This window comes from Silene latifolia, chromosome 2 (genome assembly GCF_048544455.1).
Source record: "Silene latifolia isolate original U9 population chromosome 2, ASM4854445v1, whole genome shotgun sequence".
Classification (NCBI taxonomy): Eukaryota; Viridiplantae; Streptophyta; class Magnoliopsida; order Caryophyllales; family Caryophyllaceae; genus Silene; species Silene latifolia.
Genome location: NC_133527.1, coordinates 140,946,732 through 140,970,000, shown reverse-complemented (window position 1 = coordinate 140,970,000; position 23,269 = coordinate 140,946,732). Strand labels below are relative to the sequence as shown.

The 23,269-nt window shown below is 35.9% G+C and overlaps 1 long non-coding RNA gene across 4 annotated transcripts; it reads left to right on the top strand.

The window, feature by feature from the left end:
- The first annotated feature begins 253 nt into the window (after window positions 1-253).
- On the top strand, window positions 254-4,600 carry LOC141643038 (uncharacterized). 4 transcript variants are annotated; one of them, XR_012543597.1, is made up of 4 exons: window positions 254-609; window positions 1,488-1,663; window positions 2,465-2,901; window positions 4,333-4,600. It is a non-coding gene; the product is annotated as an uncharacterized LOC141643038 (long non-coding RNA). The 4 variants fall into 4 exon arrangements; XR_012543596.1 differs by having other exon boundaries at window positions 255-609; window positions 1,511-1,663; XR_012543598.1 differs by lacking the exon at window positions 254-609 and having other exon boundaries at window positions 616-1,663; window positions 2,465-2,510; window positions 2,844-2,901.
- Window positions 4,601-23,269: the final 18,669 nt, after the last annotated feature.

Genomic DNA, 23,269 nt, shown 5'->3' with positions numbered 1-23,269 from the left:
TAACAACACAATAACACAGAAAAAAAGTAAAAAAATCAAAGCAGTAAAAAAAATCAAAGTGACACCGGAATAACATCACAATAACAGCAGAATAACAGTAGAATAACAACACAATAATACGTGGTAAAAAAAAAAAAGAAAAAACAAAATCAAAGTCATAAAAAAAAAGTCAAAGTGGCACCGGAATAACATCACAATAACACCAAAATAACAGCCACTACTACAAATCCCTTCGTTTCTTGACGCTCTAGCCTCGACGCTTTATAGGTGTGTCGAGATAATTTTTGTCCCGCCTACTTAAAAAACACCTAATAAACGTCAGTCCAACTTTTTTAAGAATAAAATATTATCAGTCACCTCATCTTACAACTGCAAACCCTAATTAAACATTTTCTCCTCAAATCTCACCGTGTCTATCTCGATGTCAAATTCTTTGACATCAATATGCTAGGGGCGATTGACTAATTCTATTCTCAATTTGTTTTATCGTTCTTCTATGCCAAAGATCCCCAATAATTGGATCTTGTTCATCCTTCATAATTTTAGGGTTTCAAAATGTCCATTCTTATATTTCTTATCCAGTAAATTTGATTTTGGGTGTTCTCAATGGTAATTATCTTATCTGTATTCTTTACCTCTCTTCTTTTTATTAATTTTTGTTGTTTTTCAATATCTGAAATGACTCTTGTTACTTGTTGCAATTATATGGAATAATTCCAGAAGTAGTGTGCTACTGGTAATATCATTCACTTAAGGGATAGAATTTGAGGCTTTGTATTCTACAATGAATCATTTTTAAGGGAGCCCAAAGTCTAATATTGTTCCTTACCCCCTTTCCAACATTCACAGAAAGTTGGATTCTTTGAAATTAATGGATGTTTGTCATTAATAGGGAATTTCAATGAGAAGAACTGGGAAAGTAAAAATTAGAATAACCCACAACCAAATGGAGAAGCTAAGAAAACAGGGAAGAGTTAAAACTTGTCAAGAGAGAGTAATTGACTTAGATTTGGTATTACTTTTGCTTACTCCCTGCATTTTTTGTTGTCATCATACTCCTAATGTCTCTCTATTTCTTGGTATTCTTAGATATTGTTTTTTTGCTTATTTGATGGGTTTATGGGCAAACCTTAGTCGAGCACATTTTTTTTTTCTGCGGCATACATTAAAGTTATGCATTATTGACATTGCTTTGCTAGTGTAATTTAGGCATGAACCAATTCTTATCTATGAAACACAAATGGGACAACATAATTAGGCTCACTTAATGGCAATGAAACCACTGGAAACTTTCAATCCTATTTTACGAGAGCTAAAGTTCAATAATACGAGTATATTTTAGATTGGACAAAGTAGATTATGCTATTTTATATTTGTTAACTGGTACTAAAATATGTCAAGTCGCGAGATAGATAAGTTTCATTTGGTGATATTTTAGAGTAAAAATTGGCTGTAAGATATAAGATTGACTGGAATTTTTGTTTTAGCATTACACCTCCTTTTCTGTCAGGAGTTTTAAATTCCCATACGACTATGAATTGGAAAAGAACCATATATGGTAGCTTCAAGCTTTGCTCTTTAAGGATTGTTGACAGGTCGGTGTCCTAACGAGTTACCATATCCTCATTTCGACAAGCACGATGCTAGTTGATTTTTTTTCAAGGTACTTAACTTCTTCATTTGGTTAATATGAATCAGATATGCCATATTTACCTAGAGCTTAGTATCCATGTTTGTTAGTTAACTAGCTTCCCTTATTACGTAATAAAACTGGCTCTATTGATGCTTCTTAAGATGTCTTATGCTGAATATCTCATTTCATTCTACTGCTTGAACAACTCAAGGTTCAAATGCTTGCCACGTACTTAAATTTCCTCTAGAGTTCAGCATTTGTAATGGTTAGGTAGAATTGCAAAAGTATATGAGAGAACAATTCGTCTAAGCAGGACACTTTTAGTCAATTTCAGTTTACAATATGTGAATACATTATGCGATATGGCTGCTTACTGGCAATATAAAACGTCTTTCAAGCCATCATCTTCCCAATTGAACAAATAGCAAACACTTAGTACAAGCATAGAGAATTAAAGGGTTTTGTAGTAGTGAACTACTACAAATATCAGGAATTTGTAGTAGTGAGAGTTAAAGGGTTTTGATTTAGATGAATTATTTTGGATCGAAGCTAATTAAAGACTAGATTACTTTAGATCTGAATTAGTTCTAGCAGGAAAAACAATTCTATGTTTACATTCCAGGCTTTCTATACTCATTTTTATGTGCTTCAATATGCTTTATAGTTACATCGTAGAGAAAAATCTCCTCGGTTCTTTAGTACTCCCACTGTCCCAATCATTTGTGTGAACAAATGGGAGTATGTATTTTTGTTTCTACTATAGTCAAGTTGATCTCTTTAACTCCATTTAATTTTTAGCTGCTTTTTCTCATTGGCTCGTTTATTTCATAGGCCTTACACAACTATCATAACTGAAGTTCAGGAGCTTTAAGAATTGGTAAGCATAGCTATTGACTTTTTAGCTTAAAATCCAGGTATATTTGGGTATATTTCTTCACTCTAGATTCTAATTATGAAAGGTGATTATTTTGTCAACCATATGCTTGATGCCTTTCAATTCCAGATCTTTTACTATCAGTATTTCATTCGGTAATTTTTCTACTTGATGTTAGTTTGATGGTTCTAGAATTAGTTCAATGATACTCCCTATTTTTCAATCATTTGTTTACCTTACCCTCATAAAGAATAAAAAGGTAAACAAATAATTTGGGACGGAGGGGGCAAATTAGTTTCAGTTAGTGTAATTATATCTTTCCTTTTTCCATTGTAGGATGCAGCATGCACATTATTTTCCGATCATTCATTATGTCAGTGTACAGTCAGGGGAGGTGTGTAGTTTGCACTCACTATTACTTAAAATAATTATGTTTATTTGCTTTATTATTGCAAATTATGTCATCTGATAGCTGTATATTTCACTTTGGGTAGGGATACCTTCCATTTTCTCTGTTATCGTAACATGGTGTTTAACGTGAAATCCTACTTATATTTGTGCCCTCACTCATTCTAATTTTTAACAAAATTATTTGAGTTAGATAATATTTCTTGAATTGAGTTTTGTATTTGGCTTTAGGCCTTTTGTTATATTCACCTCCTTCTTTCACTTGACTTAGTAAAGTATACCCGTAGTTCTTAGAGGTTCTTAAAAAATGCAATTTGATGACTTATTAACATGTTAGCTTGTAATGTCAAATCATACGTATTTTTTGGCCTAGATCCTTGGTGATTAAGATAACTCGTGTACATGTAAGGATGGAATACTTTCATTTAATTAGAGAGTGGCTATTACTAGTACTTAATTTGCATAAACTTTGTCTATCAGTTATATCATTTTCGTTTGTTATATGGCAATTGTGAGAGGTAGTAGAGATATATGTCCTATTTGTTTGGGTAGATTCAAAACTATTATATATTGTATGACACAAAGGAGAACTTGAAAGAACATAAAACGAAAGTTTTATGCAGACTATGTGTCAATATCTTCTGTTTAGCCCTCTTAAAAATTTAAATAAGTTGTGCATAAACAAATTATTGAATAGTTTAGCTCCTTAAAAAACTCCTGATATCTAGATCAGACAACACGCAAGTATGCTTTCTATATTTCAAACTGTTCTATTGTTTGTCACCTTAGTTTCACAGTGAATTTCTTATAAAAGTATTAGCCTAAGATATGTATCTTTATGTGAGACTATAGTGTCCAATGCAATTGAGTCATGCTACTGATTAACTAGAGAATTGATAAGGAATCAAATACCACTACCATGTTGACATATTTAACAAATTAGCAAATCTTACTTGAAGCAGTTATTCATGTTATTATTATGAAACGAATGAAAATAATATCATTGCTATAGAGTTTGATTCATTTGCAGTGATCTTTAGTGTCATTCGAAGTTGCATATCTTTTTCTTGGTTAGTCTTGACGTCTGATGGTTCGCTGGAAGGTTTATAGATCATTGACTGTTTGATTTTTGTGAACCGAAACTATCATACGTTAACAATAGAAGAGCTCATATCTGCTGGAAAACTCTAAGACTCTAATGTTGATCCACTTACAAGTTATGATCTTTACTCTTGATCCGCTTATGAATCTTCTTTATTGCTTTCCATTAAAAAGAACCAGTTGTTGATGTCGTTTAAATTGATGGAAATTTCTTGCTGATATTTGTTGACTGAATTCCTTGTTTATATCATTTGGTGGTCTTTTTGTTTGTAGGAACTTCCTTTCTTCCTTTATATTTTTTCTTTTGGCCATGCAGGCAGATGTCAAATTCATCAAATACTCGTAACAGATCATCTGGATGAAAGGAGCAGTTTCCGCACACTTTCGAGAGCGCTAATTAGGATTTGAGAATTTTTTTTATTTTTAGTTTGTTTGTAAACATCTGTGGCAATATTAGTTTCGATTTCTCTTGATTGGATGAAATAATGACAATCCTGTGTAGGATTTGGAAATGTATTTAATTTGACAAAGCAATTTATGCTATGAAGTAAAGTTTTGGATATATGGACTCATCAATTTATTTATTTTCTAAGCCTTCTATGATGTCACTTGGGTAATTTATATAATGTTAGCAAACATCTGAAATACAAATGGCGGAAAAACAATTAGGTGATGGAAAAAAGCGTCGAGAAAAAGAGTATCCCGATGCTTAAAAGCGTCGGCATTTAAAATGTTTCGTGACACACCAAAGCGTCGACAAGGAAAAGCGTCGAGATCATTGACGCTAAAAAGCGCCACAAATTTCTGACGGCCCAAAAAACCACACATTTAAAAGCGTCGAGAAATAAAATGGCGACGCTTTAAAGCGTCGAGAATAGCCTTAAAAAGCGTCGAAAAAGCAAGGGATTTGTTGTAGTGGTACAATAACATGCGGTAAAAATAAGAGTAAAAAAATCAAAGTAGTAAAAAAATCATAGTGACAGCGGAATAACATCACAATAATGCAGAATAAAAAGAGAATAACAAAGACAATAACACGTGGTAAAAAAAGAAAAAAATCAAAGTCGTAAAAAAATCAAAGTAATGAGAATAACATCACAATAACAAATGAATAACAATAACAAAGACAATAACATGTGGTAAAAAAAAAAGAAAAAAAATCAAAGTCGTTAAAAAATCAAGTTAAAAAAAAGCACAATAACAGCATAATAACACGAGATAAAAAAATAAGAGTGAAAAAAATTCAAGCAAAAAAAATTTGGTACAAAAAGAAAAAGAAAAAAAGGTAACATAATGAGAAAATTAGAGAAAAACATAAGAGAAAAAAATCAAAGTTGTAAAAAAAGGCATAATAACACGACGTAAAAAAAAAGATAAAAAAATTAAAGTAAAAAAAAAAGAGTAGCACTAGAAAAAAGAGAAAATAAACTAAATAACCATGTTTTTATATGACAACTAAGATTAATCTTGGCCACTCATCTCTAATTTAATCTAGTGGCTAAGAATCCTCCAACTCACAACTCACCATAAGAACCAAAATCACCAAATCCAATCTCTCTCTCTCTCTCTCTCTCTCTCTCTCTCTCTCTCTCTCTCTCTCTCTCTCTCTCTCTCTCTCTCTCTATATATATATATATATATATATATATATATAGTGATAAGATCATTTGAGTCCATGTCTTACACTTGAGTCCATAAGTCCTCCTTATAGCCATTGGATGAGGAAGATGGAGGGTTGAGATTGGAAGCAAAAAAAGGATGGTTAATGTCTAATTAAACACTTCCCCTCTCTACTTTACTAATCCATACTAATTAAATTTTAATCCACTATATAAGATTTATTTTTCCACCAACTTCTCTCTCATTCACACAATTCACTTCTCTACTCCCTCTCTAAAACCCAAATTAATTCCAAACCCAAATAATTCTCTCATCCAAAAAAACCCAAATAATTCAAAATCTAAAAAATAAAAAAAATTCCCTCCATATTACTCTCCCACCCACCACCACCGGCCCCACACCGACCACCACCCTCACCCTCCATCCCAACACCACCCAGCCTCACCTCCTCACGGCCACATTACAACCCCGACACCCACAACCCGACACCACCCTCACGCCACCACCACACACACCAAATCCGCCGCCCACCAAACTCCACCACAAAGCCGACCAGATCCGCCGCCCACCAAACTGTCACCCCTCCTCTGTCACCCCTCCTCTGACCCACCCACTGCCACACCGCCTCACGCCACACCTCACGCTCACCTCCGCACCTCACGCCACACCACTGCACGCCGCACGCCACCATCAACCCCCACCACCACCACGTCTGCCACCAACCTCCTCCTTCCTCTTTTTCTCCTTACCTCTCCTTCCTCTCTCAGATCTGCCTCTTCCTCCTCCCTCCTCTGCCGCGGCTGCCGCCACCACACACTCCTCCTTTTCTTTTTTTTTTTTTTTCAGATTTGGTTGTGATGGTGGTGGGAGAGTTGGTGGTTGTTTGTGTTTTGTTTTTGTAGATGTCGTTCCTTTTGTAATTTGCAGTTGTCGCGTTTTTTTTTTTTTTTTTTTTTTTTCAAATTTAATAGTTTTGTTATTTATTTTGTTAGATGTTGGGTGTTGGTGTGTGCGCGCTAGTTTCAAATATCGTCTTGTTTTTTTTTAAAATCCCGTCTTGTTTAAATTTATTATGTTATCGTTTTTTTAGATCTCGTTTTTATGTATAGTATTATTTTTTTCAGATTTTCATTACAAATTTCGTTTTTTTAAATGTTACTTTTATTTTAATGTTAGATCTATAATATTTTGATTTTAATATTAAATCTACTAAATATGAAATATTAGATGTACTAAATAGATCTAAGATTATTTTTTGATTTTAATCTTAGATATATTTAAAATATAGTCTTATTTTTAAGGTATTACACTTTTTTTTATTAAAATTACACTCTTTTTTGCTAGAATAACACTTTTTTCGGCTAAAATAACACTTTTTTCTGCTAGAATAACACTTTTTTCGACTAAAATTACACTTTTTCTGCTAAAATTACATTTTTTGTTGTTGTTAGAATTACACCTTTTCTCGTTAAAATCACACTTTTCTCCATTAAAATTACACTTTTTTCTGTTAAAATTATACTTTTTTTTGCTATAATAACACTTTTATGGGCTAAAATTACACTTTTTGTTGTTAGAATTACACTTTTTTCTGTTAAAATTACACTTTCTTTTGCTAGAATAACACTTTTTTTTGGCTAAAATTACACTTTTTGTTGTTAGAATTACACTTTTTTCTGTTAAAATTACACTTTTTTTTGCTAGAATAACACACTTTAAAGTGTAATTCTAACGGAAAAAAATATAATTCTAACAGAAAAAAGTGTAATTCGAACGAAAAAAAGTGTAATTCTAAAGAAAAAAGTGTTATTCTAGCAGAAAAAAAGTGTTTACCGTTAAAATTAAACTTTTTTTCGTTAGAATTACACTTTTTTCTGTTAGAATTACACTTTTTTCTGCTAGAATTACACTTTTTTTCATTAGAATTACACTTTTCCCTGCTAGAATTACACTTTTTTTCGTTAGAATTACACTTTTTTTCGTTAGAATTACACTTTTTCTGCTAGAATTACCCTTACTTCTATTGGACTAATGTTACACTCTCAATGGACTTGGTTATATTCTCATTGGACTTATGGACTAATGTTACACTCTCAATGGACTAAAATTACATTCTCGTGGTGAAATTATACTTTTCTTGACTAAAATTACACTTTTCTAGACTAAAATTACATTCTCCTGGACTAAAATAACAAATTCATTGGACTGAAATTACACTTATATGGACTAAAATAACACTTTTTGTTGTTAAAATAACACTCTTAAAATGCTAAAATTACAATAACTTGTGATAAAATGACAAAAATTCAAAATATTATTCGTTAAAATCACTCGGAAAAGATTGAAGTTAAACTTGTAAAACGCTAAATTCTCGAAAATATTTCTTAAAATTACACTTTTTGCCGTTAGAATTACACTCGTAAAATCCTAAAATGTCGAAAACTTGTCTCAAAAAAAAAAAAAAAAAAAAAAAAACAAATAAAAACTTGTCTCGGAAAAAAAACGAAAAAAATCGAAATGGAAAAATGTTAACAAAATTTTCATAAACTTTGAAGTATAAGACAAAATATGGTGTTAATTGTGTATGATAATGAATTAGTGAATGTATTATTAAAACTAGAGAGAGAAGTGAATTCATTAGTGTTAAGTGTCTTTTTTGCTTTCAATCTCAACCTTCCACCATGCATGATCCAAGGGTTGTGGGAAGGACTTACGGACTAAAAAAAAAAAAGGGACTTAGAAGAACTTTGCTCTATATATATATATATATATATATATATATATATATATATATATATATATATATATATATAGGAGTTATAATGAGTTATCCTCTCTAATTGAGTCCATAAGTTCCTCTAAGGGCCTTTGGATGGACTCAATGAATGGTTGAGATGCATTTGAATAAGGGCTATTAAAAAGAAAAGGAAAAAAATGTGGATGGTTGGATTGAGATGGATGGTTGAGATTGAAAATAACCAAAAAAAGTTATCACTAATCAAATTTCTACAAACTAACTAATTTTTCTCTCTCTCTAGCCCCTAATTAATCAGTTTTGAGTTTCAGATTTCAGGAGTGTAAATGTAATGTTGTATGAGTTTTACAAGTGTAAATCTAACATTTTACGAGTGTAAATGTAACATTTTAAGAGTGTAATTTTGATTTTTTGTGACAGGAATTTTGAATTTATATAATTTTAGCATTTTACAAGTGTAAATTTGATATTTTACGAGTGTAAATGTAATATTTTAAGAGTGTAAATTTGATTTTTTGTGACGGAAATTTTGAAATTATATAATTTTAACATTTTACAAGTGTAAATTTGATGTTTTACGAGTGTAAATGTAATATTTTAAGAGTGTAAATTTGTTTTTTTGTGACGGAAATTTTGAATTTATATAATTTTAACATTTTACGACTGTAAAATTGATGTTTTGCAAGTGTAAATGTAAATATTTTAAGAATGTAAATTTAATTTTTTAGGCAATTTTCTATATCTAAATTTGAATTTATATAATTTTAATATGTTACCAAGTGTAAATGTGATGTTTTACGAGTGTAAATGTAGTATTTTAAGTGTAAATTTGAAGGTCTGCGAGTGTAAATGTGAAGGTTTAAGAGTGTAACTTTGGTTCTTTGAGTGTGACTTTGGTCCTTTACAAGTGTAACTTTGGTCCTTTACGAGTAAAACTTTAGTCCGACTACCAACAAACACCACCAACGTCGTCCTCCTCCACCAATTCATATCCACAAAAACTATGAGTGCAAATTTATATAATTTTAACGAGTGTAAATGTAAAGAGTGTAATTGTGAGGAAATACAAGTGTAAATTTAATGAAATACGAGTGTAAATGTGAGGAAATAAAAGTGTAAATTTAAAGAAATATGAGTGTAAATGTGAGGAAATAAAAGTGTAGATTTAAAGAAAAATGTGAGTGTAAATGTGAGAAAATACAAGTGTAAATTTAAAGAAATATGAGTGTAAATGTGAAAAAATAAAGTGTAAATTTAAAGAAATATGGGTGTAAATGTGAGAAAATATGTAATTGTAAAGCAACACAAAAAAAAACAAGATATTTGAGATATTTGAAATATCAACATATAAAACAAAAGGATACACTCCTTTAATCACCACCAACAAAAAAAAAAAAAACATCAACAACACAAGTAAAACTACTAGATCTAATAAAAAGAGATTGAAAAAAAAATATCTTACAAAAATATAGCACTAATAATAATAATAATAATAATAATAATAATAATAATAATAATAATAATAACACGAAAAAAAAGGAACGACAATTAAATGGTTGTTAACATCATTAGCAACAACCTTCAACCCCAAATACTTCGTCCTTTTTCTCAACTCTTGTATTTCCAACCATGGGAATAAACAATAAAATAACAAACATGAAACAAAAAAATTAAAACACCACCACACACAATCAGCCAAAAAAAAAAAAAAAAAAAAAAAAAAAAAAAAACCTGAAAGAAAATTAAAAACGACAACACCACACAATCAGCCAACATTAATACCAACCACCACTATCCTCTAATTTTTTTAAAATACCCGTCTTATGAAACCAAATCTGGTGGTTTCTGAGTTTTTGTTTTAAAAAGAAATGATTATGGTGATGGCAGTGGAGGTTGTGCACGGTGGTGACGAGTTATTGTTGTTGTCGAGGTTTGTCCCCTTTTTTTTTTCAGATCTAGAGTGCGGTGGTGGAAGTTGTAGTGCGGTTGTGTACGGGGATGGCGAGTGATGAGAAAAGATGAAGGCGAGTGGCGAGCAGGGGATGCCGTGCGGTGGTTGTGGCTCACCGGCTCGAGTGGAGGCTGTCTCGGTGACGGGAAAGGAGAAAGAAGGAAGGTGGTGGTGATGTGCGGTGGTTGTGGGTCACGACAGGCAGGGGGGAGGAGGCACAAATGGAGGTCGGGGACGGGGTTGGGTGGTGGTGGGTGAGTGAGGATGAGGAGTGAATTTTTTTTTTTTTGAATATTTGGGTTTTTGGAATTGTTTTGGTTTTTGGGGGGTTTTTAGAGAGATGAGAGGAAGATATTTGTGTGATAGGAGAGAGAAGTGAGTGGAAAAAGAAGGCTTATATAGTGAAATTAGGGGGTTGATTAGTGTGGTAGTGAGGAAAACTGATTAATTAGCATTAATCCCCTCCATTTAGCATTAATCCCCTCTTTTCCCCTTTCAATCTCAACCTCCCATCTCATCTTTTCAATGGTCCTAAAGAGAACTTATGGACTCAATGATTTTGGGTGGACTCATTAGATCTCATATATATATATATATATATATATATATATAGAGAGAGAGAGAGAGAGAGAGAGAGAGAGGCGGGATCTCGTGAGTTTGGTTCTTACGGTGAGTTGTGAGTTTGGAAAATCTCAGCCATTGGATTAAAATAAATAGACTGATGAGATTGAATCTAGTAATAATAAAAAAACACGCGGCCTTCAATCTGTTGAATACAATAATTTCACGCTCTATTTTTGTTTCTTCTCTGTCCTTTCATCCCTATTATCCACTTCTCAGATTCTCAAATTCATTTTTTTTTTACTTAAAACCTTCAGCGCTTCCAATCAAATCCTAATTACAAGTACAATCATAATCGCATTAATTGATTCTGACTTGATGATGATTTGAGGGAATTGATCGAAAAATACGGAATCTTGATTGAGGTATAGATTGATGAATTTGGGGTAATTGATCCGCTATTTTGCGACTCCGATACTCGATTTTGATAGGCGACTATTTGTTACAAATTATAATTTTGATTGATTGGATCAAATTATAATTTTGAGTTACGGGTCTATAGTGGGTTCGAAGCCTCCGAGTTGGATCCCGTTTTGTTATTGATTCCAGCTTGTTGGCCATGGAAAAACAACTTTTGACAAGGTTTTTCGTGTAAGTTGTTGTTCCCTTGATATTTTATTTCTTCGCCATTTCAATTTTTCTTAGCTTTGCAAACCATCATTTTATTTTATGCAGGTATTCTTTGCATTAACCATGGCAGCAATAGGAATATCCCAATCAAGCTCGCTTGCACCAGATAGCGGGAAAGCAAAGGGTGCTGCTGCTTCTGTATTCTCAATTCTGGATCGTAAGTCTAAGATAGACCCTAGTTATGAATCTGGTCTGACCTTAGATGATGTCAATGGTGAAATTGAGTTTCGTCGAGTGAGCTTTACCCAAAACCTTTGCTTGACTATTCATGCTGGCAAGGTAAATTCTAACTCTAGATATTCTTAGTTTTTGCTTTTTGTTGCCAGCAAGTTCTGTTATGTGGCAGAAAATGATTTTCTGTTTGATTTTGGGTACATGTTATTTAACTTATCAGACAGTGGCTCTTGTCGGAGACAGTGGTAGCGGAAAGTCAACTGTAATCTCCCTCTTGCAAAGGTTTTATGATCCGGATTCTGGCAGTATTACCCTAGATGGGGTTGTGATCAAGCTCTTTCCGAGAAGTCTCTTTTAGGCCACCAGGAGGAACCCGAGGCACTGGTAGCCACCACTTCTTTTCTTGTCGGGTTCGGAATTGAGCCGTGTTAGCTGCTTGTTGCGGGTTCGTTGCTGGGTTATTCGCAGGTGATGATGAATGAGATGATGGAGCGTACGGTGGAAGTGTGTGGTAATGTAGGGGACATATGTGATGTGAAATGGTTATGGTTGGTCGTCTCGCCGCTTATTCTAGGCAATCATAGTTTTGTTTTTAGTATGAGTATTTATTTATTGTGGGCAATCATGGTTATAGCCAAATTGTCATTATCCATTTTATGAATGTTGTGATATTCACTACAATAACAGTACAGTAACACCACAATAACAGCACAGTAATACTGAAAAAAAAAGAGTAAAAAATATCAAAGTAGTAAAAAATATCAAAGTGACAAGTTAATAACATCACAATAATACCAGAATAACAGTACAATAACACGTGATAAAAGAGAGTAAAAAAATCAAAGTGACACCGGAATAACATCACAATAACACCAGAATAACAACACAATAACATGTGGTAAAAAAAGGAGTAAAAAAAATCTAAGTAATAAAAAAAAATCTAAGTGACATCGGAATAACATCACAATAACACCAGAATAACGGAATAACAACATAATAACAACACAATAACACGCGGTAAAAAAAAAATCAAAATCGTAAAAAAATCAAAGTGATAGCAGAATAACATCACAATAACAGCACAATAACACGTGGTAAAAAAAAGAAAAAAAATCAAATTCGTAAAAAAAATCAAAGTAACAGCAGAATAACATCACAATAACAGCGGAATAACAATAACAGCACAATAACATGTGGTAAAAAAAAAAAGAAAAAAAATCAAAGTCGTTAAAAAATCAAGTTAAAAAAAAGCACAATAACAGCATAATAACACGAGGTAAAAAAAATAAGAGTGAAAAAAAATTCAAGCAAAAAAAATTTTGGTACAAAAAGAAAAAGAAAAAAAGGTAACATAATGAGAAAATTAGAGAAAAACATAAGAGAAAAAAAATCAAAGTTGTAAAAAAAAGCATAATAACACGAGGTAAAAAAAAGAGAAAAAAAAATTAAAGTAAAAAAAAAAAGAGTAGCATTAGAAAAAAGAGAAAATAAACTAAATAACAATGCTTTTATATGACAACTAAGATTAATCTTTTTTTTGCAGAAAGATTAGGATCATTATATTAAAATATAAAGTTAAAAGGTACAGATCCTATAATTCCTACAAGGAAAGCCAGGGAGGCCACCTATAACCATACAAGAAACCAACATAAAAAAAGCTAAGACAAGCTAACTGTCATTACATTGAGATCTAACGAAAACCAGGTACTTGACCTTCCAAATCAGAGAAGAGGGAGGACGAGCTAGATTCTGGAATATCCGTTTGTTGCGTTCAGCCCAAATGAGATAAATGGAACTAAGCAAGGCACACCTTCTTTGCTTCTTGAGCCAACTGCGTCCCCTGTTATGGGTTTTGAACCAGGAGCAAACAAGACGCAGAACAGTAGAGGAAATGCACCTCAGCCAGGCTGCCACTCCTAGCCAAACTGCCTTTGAGTAAGAGCACTCAAAAAACAAATGGGCTGCAGACTCAGCCTGATGCTCACACAGTACACATCGATTAACAAGTACCATACCCCTACTGCATAAGTTATCAACAGTAGGGAGCTTGTTTTGAACAGCCAGGACTCCTACCACTGCATGTTTAGGATAAGCAAACGAGTCACCAAAGGTCTTGTGCATAGGAAATGGCGAGCCTTTCTTCCTTAACAGCTGGTAAACTTTCTGCTTGTAGTTAGGAGTTTGCAGCAAAGTGATAGCTTGAGCTTTCCCACCTGTGATTTGGAGCAAACAGTCCCTCATTGCTATGATATTACCCCAAAACCATGAGTGAGCAGCTGTAATACGAAATTCCCAGAAATCTCCCCCTTTTAGCAAGTAAGCCTTGACCCATTTCACCCAAATATTCGGGGCATCAGTGATGAGTTTTTTAACCCAGACCATAAGTTGTGATTTGTTCCAGCTGAGAATTTCCTTTATGTCCATGCCACCTTCCTGTCTAGGCAAACAAAAACTCTCCCAACTTTTAAACACCATCCTCCGGCTACCCTCCTTAATACCCCACAGAAAATCTTTGCACATTCTATTAATTTTCTTTGCAATTCCTTTAGGCAATAGGACACTTGAACCCCAAAAATTATGAAGACAAAAAATGACAGAGTTTATGAGAGCTATCTTACCCACATAACTGAGTTGATGGTTGGCCCAGTGAGAAATTTTTTCCCTTATTTTGTCAAGCAAAGGGAGGAACATTTTTTGGGTAAGTCTGGAACTGAACAGAGGAAGCCCCAGGTATCGAACAGGCATATCTCCTTCAACATAGCCAGTAGTACTCAAGATGAGCTGCTTGACATGAGGATTAACTCCACCAAAATAAAGATTAGATTTCATGGGGTTAACTTGTAAGCCAGATAGGGCAGCAAAGGATTTGAGACATTTATCCACAGCAAGAACAGATGGGAGGTCTCCTCTGGTAAAAACCAACAAATCATCGGCAAAGATAAGGTGGGTTAACTTGACTTGAACGCATTTGGGATGATAAGAGAAGCCTGGATGAACTGGTAGATTCCTCAGCAGTCTTGAAAGGACTTCCATACAAATGACAAATAGATAGGGAGAGAGAGGGTCTCCTTGCCTCAAACCCCGTTTGCCAGGGAAAAACCCCTCAATGGAACCATTTATGCTCAAAGAAAAGTGGGAGGTAGTAACACAGGCCAAGATCCATTTTCTGAACTTTTCAGGGAATCTAAACAAAGTCAGGCAGCTGGATAGGAAATCCCAGCTGACAGAGTCAAAAGCTTTGCGGATGTTGACCTTTAAAATGCATCTAGGTGTCAGGAGGCTCCTATTGTATTTAAAAGCAAGCTCATGAGCAACCATGGAGTTATCAAAAAGGTCCCTGCCCTCTATGAAAGCAGCCTGCTCAAGCCCTATGATAGAATTCAACACTGGTTTCATCCTGTTTGCAAGGATATTGCTCACAGTTTTATAAAAAACTGTGCAGCAGGAGATAGGTCTATACTCAGTTACTGAGGAAGGAGCATCATTTTTAGGAACAAGATCAATGATGGTAGAGTCAGCAACCTGTGGCATTCGTCCTTTTTGAAAGAATTCCTGGACTGCTGCTTGGAAATCAGGGTCAGTGATACTCCAAGTATCTTTAAAGAAACCAGAATTATAACCATCAACACCTGGGCTTTTGTTTCTATCAATAGAAAAAAGAGCAAGTTCAATCTCTCGTGATGTAACCATAGCCTCCAGCTGAGGGGAATCTGAGAGAGTATTGGAGGAGAAGAGATCAGTAGGAAGTGCCTGCACTGGCTCAGTAGAACCCAAGAGAGTTTGATAAAAGGTAAGGAAAGCCTGCGACACTTCTTTGTGCCCCTGACAGTAGTGACCTTGAGCATCCTTGATGGCCCCTATAGTATTTCTATTTCTGCGAGCAGCAATGCTGGCATAAAAATAATGTGTATTAGCATCACTCAATTTGAGGTGTTGAACCTTAGCTTTCTGAGATAGAACTCGCAATTCAGCAGCCTTAAGAGTAGTGTATGTAAGAAGCAAATCTTTTTCCTGAAGAATTAGGGAAGGACACAGAGGAGAAGCTTGAAGGAGAATTTGACAGTTAGATAAACTTTCCTTAGCCTCAGCAACCCTAGCCTTAAGCCCAGAGAATTCAGTAGAGTGCAAGCGTTTAAGACCACCTCTTAGCCTTCTTAATTTAAAAAAGAGGGAGTGGATCTTACTGCCATAGGCATGGTTTGCCCAATTAAGAGAGACAAGGGGAAGAAAACCCACAGAAAGTGCCCAGCAGTTAAGAAACTTAAAAGTTGGCTTATACACCCTATCATAAGGAACAGTTAGCATCACTGGGGCATGGTCTGAGACCCCAGCAGGTAAAAAAGTCGCTGCAGAAGAGGGAATTTGCAGAAACCACTGAGAGTTTACCAGTAAACGATCCAATTTAGCCCATCTAGGAGAGAGTGCTTGCTTATTGTGCCAAGTATAGACCCCTCCTGTATAGTGGTGATCAGCTAACCCACAGTAAGTTAAACAATCTCTAAACTCTTGCATCTCCCTATCATGAGTCACACATCCAAGCCTCTCCTCAGCATTTAGGGAGACATTAAAGTCCCCAAGGCAGAGCTAAGGATGTTGTTGACCTAGGGAGAGAGAGTTCAAGCTATTCCAGAGAGGAAGCCGCTCAACAGCCCTATTATAAGCGTACACAAAAGTAATGATAACCAGTTTTTGAGTTGCCAGATGAAGAAGGGAGCAATGAATAATCTGATCTCCTTTAGTCAAGATAGTAACCTGCACAGTTGAGGGGTTCCAGAGGATCCAAATCCTACCCCTTGATGGGACTTATAATTAGCAGCCATAGAGAATCTAGAGAAAGTGTGCTTGTAAGTAGCCTTAGCCTGAGTAGGTTTAATATGTGTTTCTAGAATTGCACCACAGTCCACATTATGCTGTAACAGGAAGCCTAAAACCTCTTGTTGTTTTAGGGGGTCATTCATCCCCCTCACATTCCAGGAGGAAATGATCATTGAGGTGATAGAGGGGGAGGGTGACCTCCTGGCTCAATCTCCACAACAGTTCCACATTCAAATCCCAAATGAACTCTTTCATGCTCAACATCAAGGTGGACAAGAACTTGTTCTTCTGAATCACCCAGGATGGAAAATTTATTAGCCAGAATTGTGGGGACAGGAGCAGCAGATTGACCTGAGAGTCTCCTGGATTGGGCAGCTTGGGAACCTTCCTTAGCCAATTTAGAGGCAGGGGGAGTGACTGGCTTAGTAGCCTCAGGCACCTGAACCTTCTGCTTTGGTTGGTAGGTTGGTTTAGGCTTATGCTTATTACATCTCTCCTTTGTGTGTCCTATTTTCTGGCAAGTGTGACAGAAATAAGGAAGCCATTCATAATCAATTTTTTGTAAGATAGTCCCTCTATATGGAGTTTGTAACTTCACACCCTTGGGTAACTCCTTAGATAAGTCCACCTCAACTAGTATCCGAGCAAACGCTATTTTACTCTTGGTGGTGGTTGGTTCATCTGCACAAATAGGCTTGCCTACATAACTAGCAACTTTACTTAAAGCAGCCTGAGACCAGAAACACGGGTCCAAATTAGGGAAGATAACCCAGACTGGGGCAGTGGACACAACATCCAGCTCCTCTGCCACAGTGGGAGACCAACTTTTGAACACCAGAGGATACCCATTAACATTCCATGAATCAGACTGGACCGAGAGCATGTCCTCCTTTGTGCAAAAGTAAAACCACCCCTTCGCAAAATATAGGATCTCAGGAGTGGTAATATGGCCCCAGTGTTTCGACACAAGGGTGTTAAGCTCCACTAGAGAAGTTTTACGGCCTATCACCGTTCCCACCAAGGTAAAACTCCAATAATCCACCTCACTAAGGATATCATCCTCCTCAATCACCACCTCATCCACAGGACCCTGAACAAACGTGAGAGACATGCCCTTCCCCGAGGTTTTAAGTACTTGAGCATAAGGTTTCTTTGAAGGGGGATTTTGAGTTGTAGGATTAGGGATAACCTGAGTAGTGTTAGGGTTTACCTGAGTAGCCGATTTATCAGAAATTGGATCAGAAATCACCACCGGAGAAGCAGGAGTCACAACCGGAGTACGAACCCCAGACGATGAACCGATAAAATCCCCCAAAACTCGCGTCGCAGGGGAACGAGACGAACTTAAACTACCATCTGTTTCACCAGGAATAATTGAACCATTAGCATCACGAGAACGGGTGTTGCGGGTGAGGACCTGAATTTTGGGCGGCCGGCCCCTCGGCATGGTCGAGACTTCAAAGTGAAGCTGAGTGAACCACTCCTCGACGATTAATTTCAGAGAATATTTCGTAGAGATAGAAAGAAGAGAGAGACCGAATTATTATAATCTTGGCCACTCATCTCTAATTTAATCTAATGGCTGAGATTCTCCCAACTCACAACTCACCATAAGAACCAAAATCACCAAATCCAATCTCTCTCTCTCTCTCTCTTATGGTGAGTTGTGAGTTGGGGGAATCTCAGCCATTAGATTAAATTAGAGATGAGTGGCCAAGATTAATCTTAGTTGTCATATAAAAGCATTGTTATTTAGTTTATTTTCTCTTTTTTCTAGTGCTACTTTTTTTTTACTTTAATTTTTTTTATCTCCTTTTTTTTACCTCGTGTTATTATGCTTTTTTTTTACAACTTTGATTTTTTTTTCTCTTATGTTTTTCTCTAATTTTCTCATTATGTTACCTTTTTTTTCTTTTTCTTTTTGTACCAGATTTTTTTTTTACTTGAATTTTTTTTACTCTTATTTTTTACCTCGTGTTATTATGATGTTATTGTGTGCTTTTTTTTACTTTGTTTTTTTACTACGACTTTGATTTTTTTTCTCTTTTTTTTACCACATGTTATTGTGATCTTATTGTTATTCCGCTGTTATTGTGATGTTATTCTGCTGCTACTTTGATTTTTTTTTACGACTTTGATTTTTTTTACCACGTGTTATTGTGCTGTTTTTCTACTGTTATTCTGATGTTATTCTGCTGTTACTTTGATTTTTTTTTACGACTTTCATTTTTTTTTACCACGTGTTATTGTGCTGTTATTCTACTGTTATTCCGCTGTTATTGTGATGTTATTCTGCTGTTACTTTGATTTTTTTTACGACTTTGATTTTTTTTACTACTTCGATTTTTTTACTCTTTTTTTTACCGCATGTTATTGTGCTGTTATTCTGGTGTTATTGTGATGTTATTGCGGTGCCACTTTGATTTTTTTTACGTCTTTGATTTTTTTTTTCCTTTTTTTTAGCTCGTGTTATTGTGCTGTTATTCTACTGTTATTCTGTTGTTATTGTGATGTAATTGTGGTGTTATTCTATTATTAATGCACTGTGTGGTAATGTGGTATTACTCTATTGTCAAATGTATCTATCTAAGTATCCAACACTATTTAAAATAACAGTAGAATAACACCCATTTTAATTAGTTATTATTAATGCACAAACCCAAATGCAATGCTACTTATCATTTTTACCATAAATCATTGTATGAACGTCTGCCGGCCTTTTGTAGTTTCCAAATCTTCAATGAAATACAACCATTCATTGTGCAGGTTATCTCCGTTGCAACGAACATTTTGATGTGTGAATCGATTCTGTAATTTTGGACTTCCCACAATGACAAACACGAGATATTTTTTTTAGTGTATACCCTCTTGTTTAATCCGGATCCGAGCTAGTAAAAACTAAACACTCTAAAAATTACGGATAATCACAATTCCGCGGACACATTCATGTACGAGTAATCGAGTATAATCAAGACGGTTGAACTAATTAAATCAGATATGCAGTAAAATACTGAATTTAATTAATTTTGAAATTAATCGAGATTTGTGAGTTACTGTAACCAGTAATTATAATTAAAAAAAATTGTGATTCAATTACCAGACAAAATTAAAACGAAATTCAATGATAATTGCACAAAGTTTACTGCTAATTACTAACATCTTCATCATCATTTCATTGTAATTTCGTGGAACATCGATCGTTACAATTCAAACTACAAAATCATCATCTACTACAATTCATCATCAACAAAATCATTAAAACGACAACTAATTATTACTATAAACGACGTAGTAATCGTCCATCATAGAACCTAAGATTAGAGAATTGATTGAGAAAACACAGTTGAGCAAAACGGATTCTTAAGCTTCAAACAACTAACTGTTGAACTCACCCAAACAGCGAGAGGGCAAAGATGACACATCCTTTCTCACCTCCTTACCACTGTTGAACTCGGTCGACTCGCTCCGATTTTCCGACGAGTTTACCGGCAATGGCGGCGTCGTTTTCATCAGTATCGTCGATACTGCGCTAGGATTTTATCGTCAAACATGCATTCGCGAATTCGAGGACTGGTTACTGGTACGGAGCGAAGACAGGTAGAGCTCGACAGACGGCGAGTTTGCCGGAGAGTCTGACGGCGGATTGACGGAGGATACATAGAGGGATTTTCAGGCACTGAATTGGTAAAATTGAGATGATACATAGAGGTTAATTGATCGAAAATAAACAATTTTAATAGATCTGAGGCATAATTGTTGAAATTAATCGAAAAATTGGTTAAATTGAGAGGACAACATTGTTTTTGGGTGAATTTCCAGAGATTTGGAGGAGGTTTTTCTGGGTTTGTAAAGAGGAGCATAGGTGTCTGAGTTTTGACATTCAACTGCCAGTTTTCGTGTTTTTATTAATATTAGATTCAATCTCAGCCCTAGGTTTCTTTTAATCTAGTGGCTGAGATTTTCCAAACTCATAACTCACCGTAAGAACCCAACTCACGAGATCCCGCCTCTCTCTCTCTCTCTCTCTCTCTCTCTCTCTCTCTATATATATATATATATATATATATATATATATATATATATATATATAGAATCAGGATCCTGTACGAACCAAATTACGATGCGAACCGTACGAACTAAACACAGACCATCAGATAAAGTAATCTAACGGCCAACATTAAACATACAAGCTAAAGTCCCAAAGGTTCCCAAAGTCCCCCGACATTCAATCACCCCCCATCCTCTTTTATCTCCTTCCACCAAATACCCTTCTCCCCACCTTCCCTAGCAACCACCCTTTGACGCCGGCCACCATGACGCAACTCCACCACCGGCGACCTTGCTCTCATTGTGTTTCATTTTCATATTTCTAGCCTCCATCTCTCTCATTTATGGCCCCTCCATCTCCCACAATACACACAACTACCACTATCAACACCCATCGGAGCTGAGTCGCTTATCGATGATGGCAATCACTATTTATTCGTACCACCTCAACGACATCGGTGCGATGACATCACTAAGTTGACGGTTTGATGGAGTATGTGATTTGGATCTCATTTTTTTTTTAAAACTTTCTGATTTGAATCCTTAGATCTACTAAAAACTATATCTCCGACGCCGGTTAAACCACTGCTACACCTTTAATTCAGGTGAGTGATAGATAGTGTGGTTCTCTTCGGCGGTTGTCGAGTCCGGATTGCTCGAACTAAAGGGGTAGTAGTGGTTGCTATCGTATCTGTTCTCGATTCAACCGGGTTTCCGATACCGAGTTTCTTTGTGGTGATATTGGTGTCGCCACTGCTGCTGGTAGATGCGTTAAGTGGTGGCCTGAAGTCGACGAGCTAGGGAGTGGCAGGTCGTGGTTAATTATGGGCTCGGAATGGCGGTGATTGAAGGTGGAAATGGTCCTAGTTGATGTGGTGGTAGATCTAGAACAAATGAAGACTATTTTCAAAAATTCGACCATGCCGGGGTTCATGTCGGAGTATTTTGAACCACGTAATGCTATCGGCGGTCAAAAATGGCACAATCGGTGTCAGATGTGGTGGATCTGAGGCGGCTATGACGGTGGTGGTGCGGCTCAGGTTTTCACGTATTGAGTGATTGGATATGGAGGCGAGTAGGTGATTAGTGTGGTGTTATTTTGGTGGTAATAACGGTGGTCATTGTGGTGTTTGTCGGTGATGTCTACCTTGTAATACTAATATGATTTGTGTACCGTGGTGGTGTTGAAAGTAGGTTCAAGTGGTTGTTGAGGCTGTGATGGTTGTGGTGGTGGGTGTGGTTGCGTGATTGTGGTGGTGGCGGTATTGGTGGTGGCAGACGTGGTTCTAGCAGCGGTGGTGGTAATGGCTACACATATTACCACCCCAGATACATACGGTATAACTACTAGCACTACAAGGAAAACACGGTAAAGTGACGGACGAATCCGTCACTATATAGCATTTCCCGTCACAAAAAGCGGGTTTGTGACGGATTATCCGTCACAAACCGTCGTCACTATATATGGTCACAAAAAGCAGGTTTGTGACGGATAATCCGTCACAAATACACCTGGGACGGATTTGTGACGGCTAATCCGTCACATAGTTTATCAACAGTGACACGTGTAATCCGTCACAAAACTGATTTTTGTGACGGAATGTCCGTTGCAAAATTGATTGTTTGTGACGGAATATCCGTTGCAAAACAGATTTTTGTGACGGACTATCCGTTGCAAAACAGAATTTTGTGACGGACTATCCGTTGCAAAACAGAATTTTGTGACGGACTATCCGTTGCAAAAAAGATTTTTGTGACGGATTTGTGACGGCTAATCCGTCGCAAACTGAAACAACATTTTTAAAAAAACCAGCAGGTTTGCTACTGGCCACAATGCACGTAGCATTGTTTCAGTAAAACCTGCAATATACAACACAACCCCGTCGACCGCAAAGCGGGAATATATGTCAAGTCGACCGCAAAGCGGGAACCAATCAACAATACGTTTTAACTAACACCAACACCGAATCATAAAGTTAAAGGTTGTCTTTTATAAATAAAATCTACCATAATTAAGTTAGTGGTTTACATAAACTTCATCAAATCTACCAAGGTTCAAGATTTGATTTTTATTTAAGAAACTAAGAGTTTACCTAATCGGGGTAACGTGCTGACTACCAAATGGATGACCGTCATCCGTGAAATCGTCTCTACGAAATGGAGGCGGGCCACCTGAGCATGTAGGGGGGGAGGGGGAGTCCATCCATACTTCTCGAACAAGAACGCCTCCATGCTATCTCCTTTGTACTTTTGGGTCATCATCTCTCCCTCCATCCTACCGATTTGTTGTCGCAATTGTGAATTTTCCATTGTGACTCGAGAAAGCAAACTAGGTGAGTAAGAAGAAATCGAGTGACGGGCAAGCCTATTAGCCTGGAGGATCGTACAACTGGGTGCCGCCGACCCCATACCCCACACGCGCATCTTCTCATTATAGCCTCCACCGGCAAAGATAGTAGGACTCGTTCGGATCCGGTTCCATCCCTCGGGCATTGGTGGTTCATAAGTCGACGGTAACCAACCCGAAAAAGTAATAAGTAGGAAAAAAGTGTTAGTTAAAATTTAAATTAAATAATACCTTACTAATTTATAAAATAACATAAGAAGGCTAATTAAATCGATTTTTTCTAATTAAAGAAA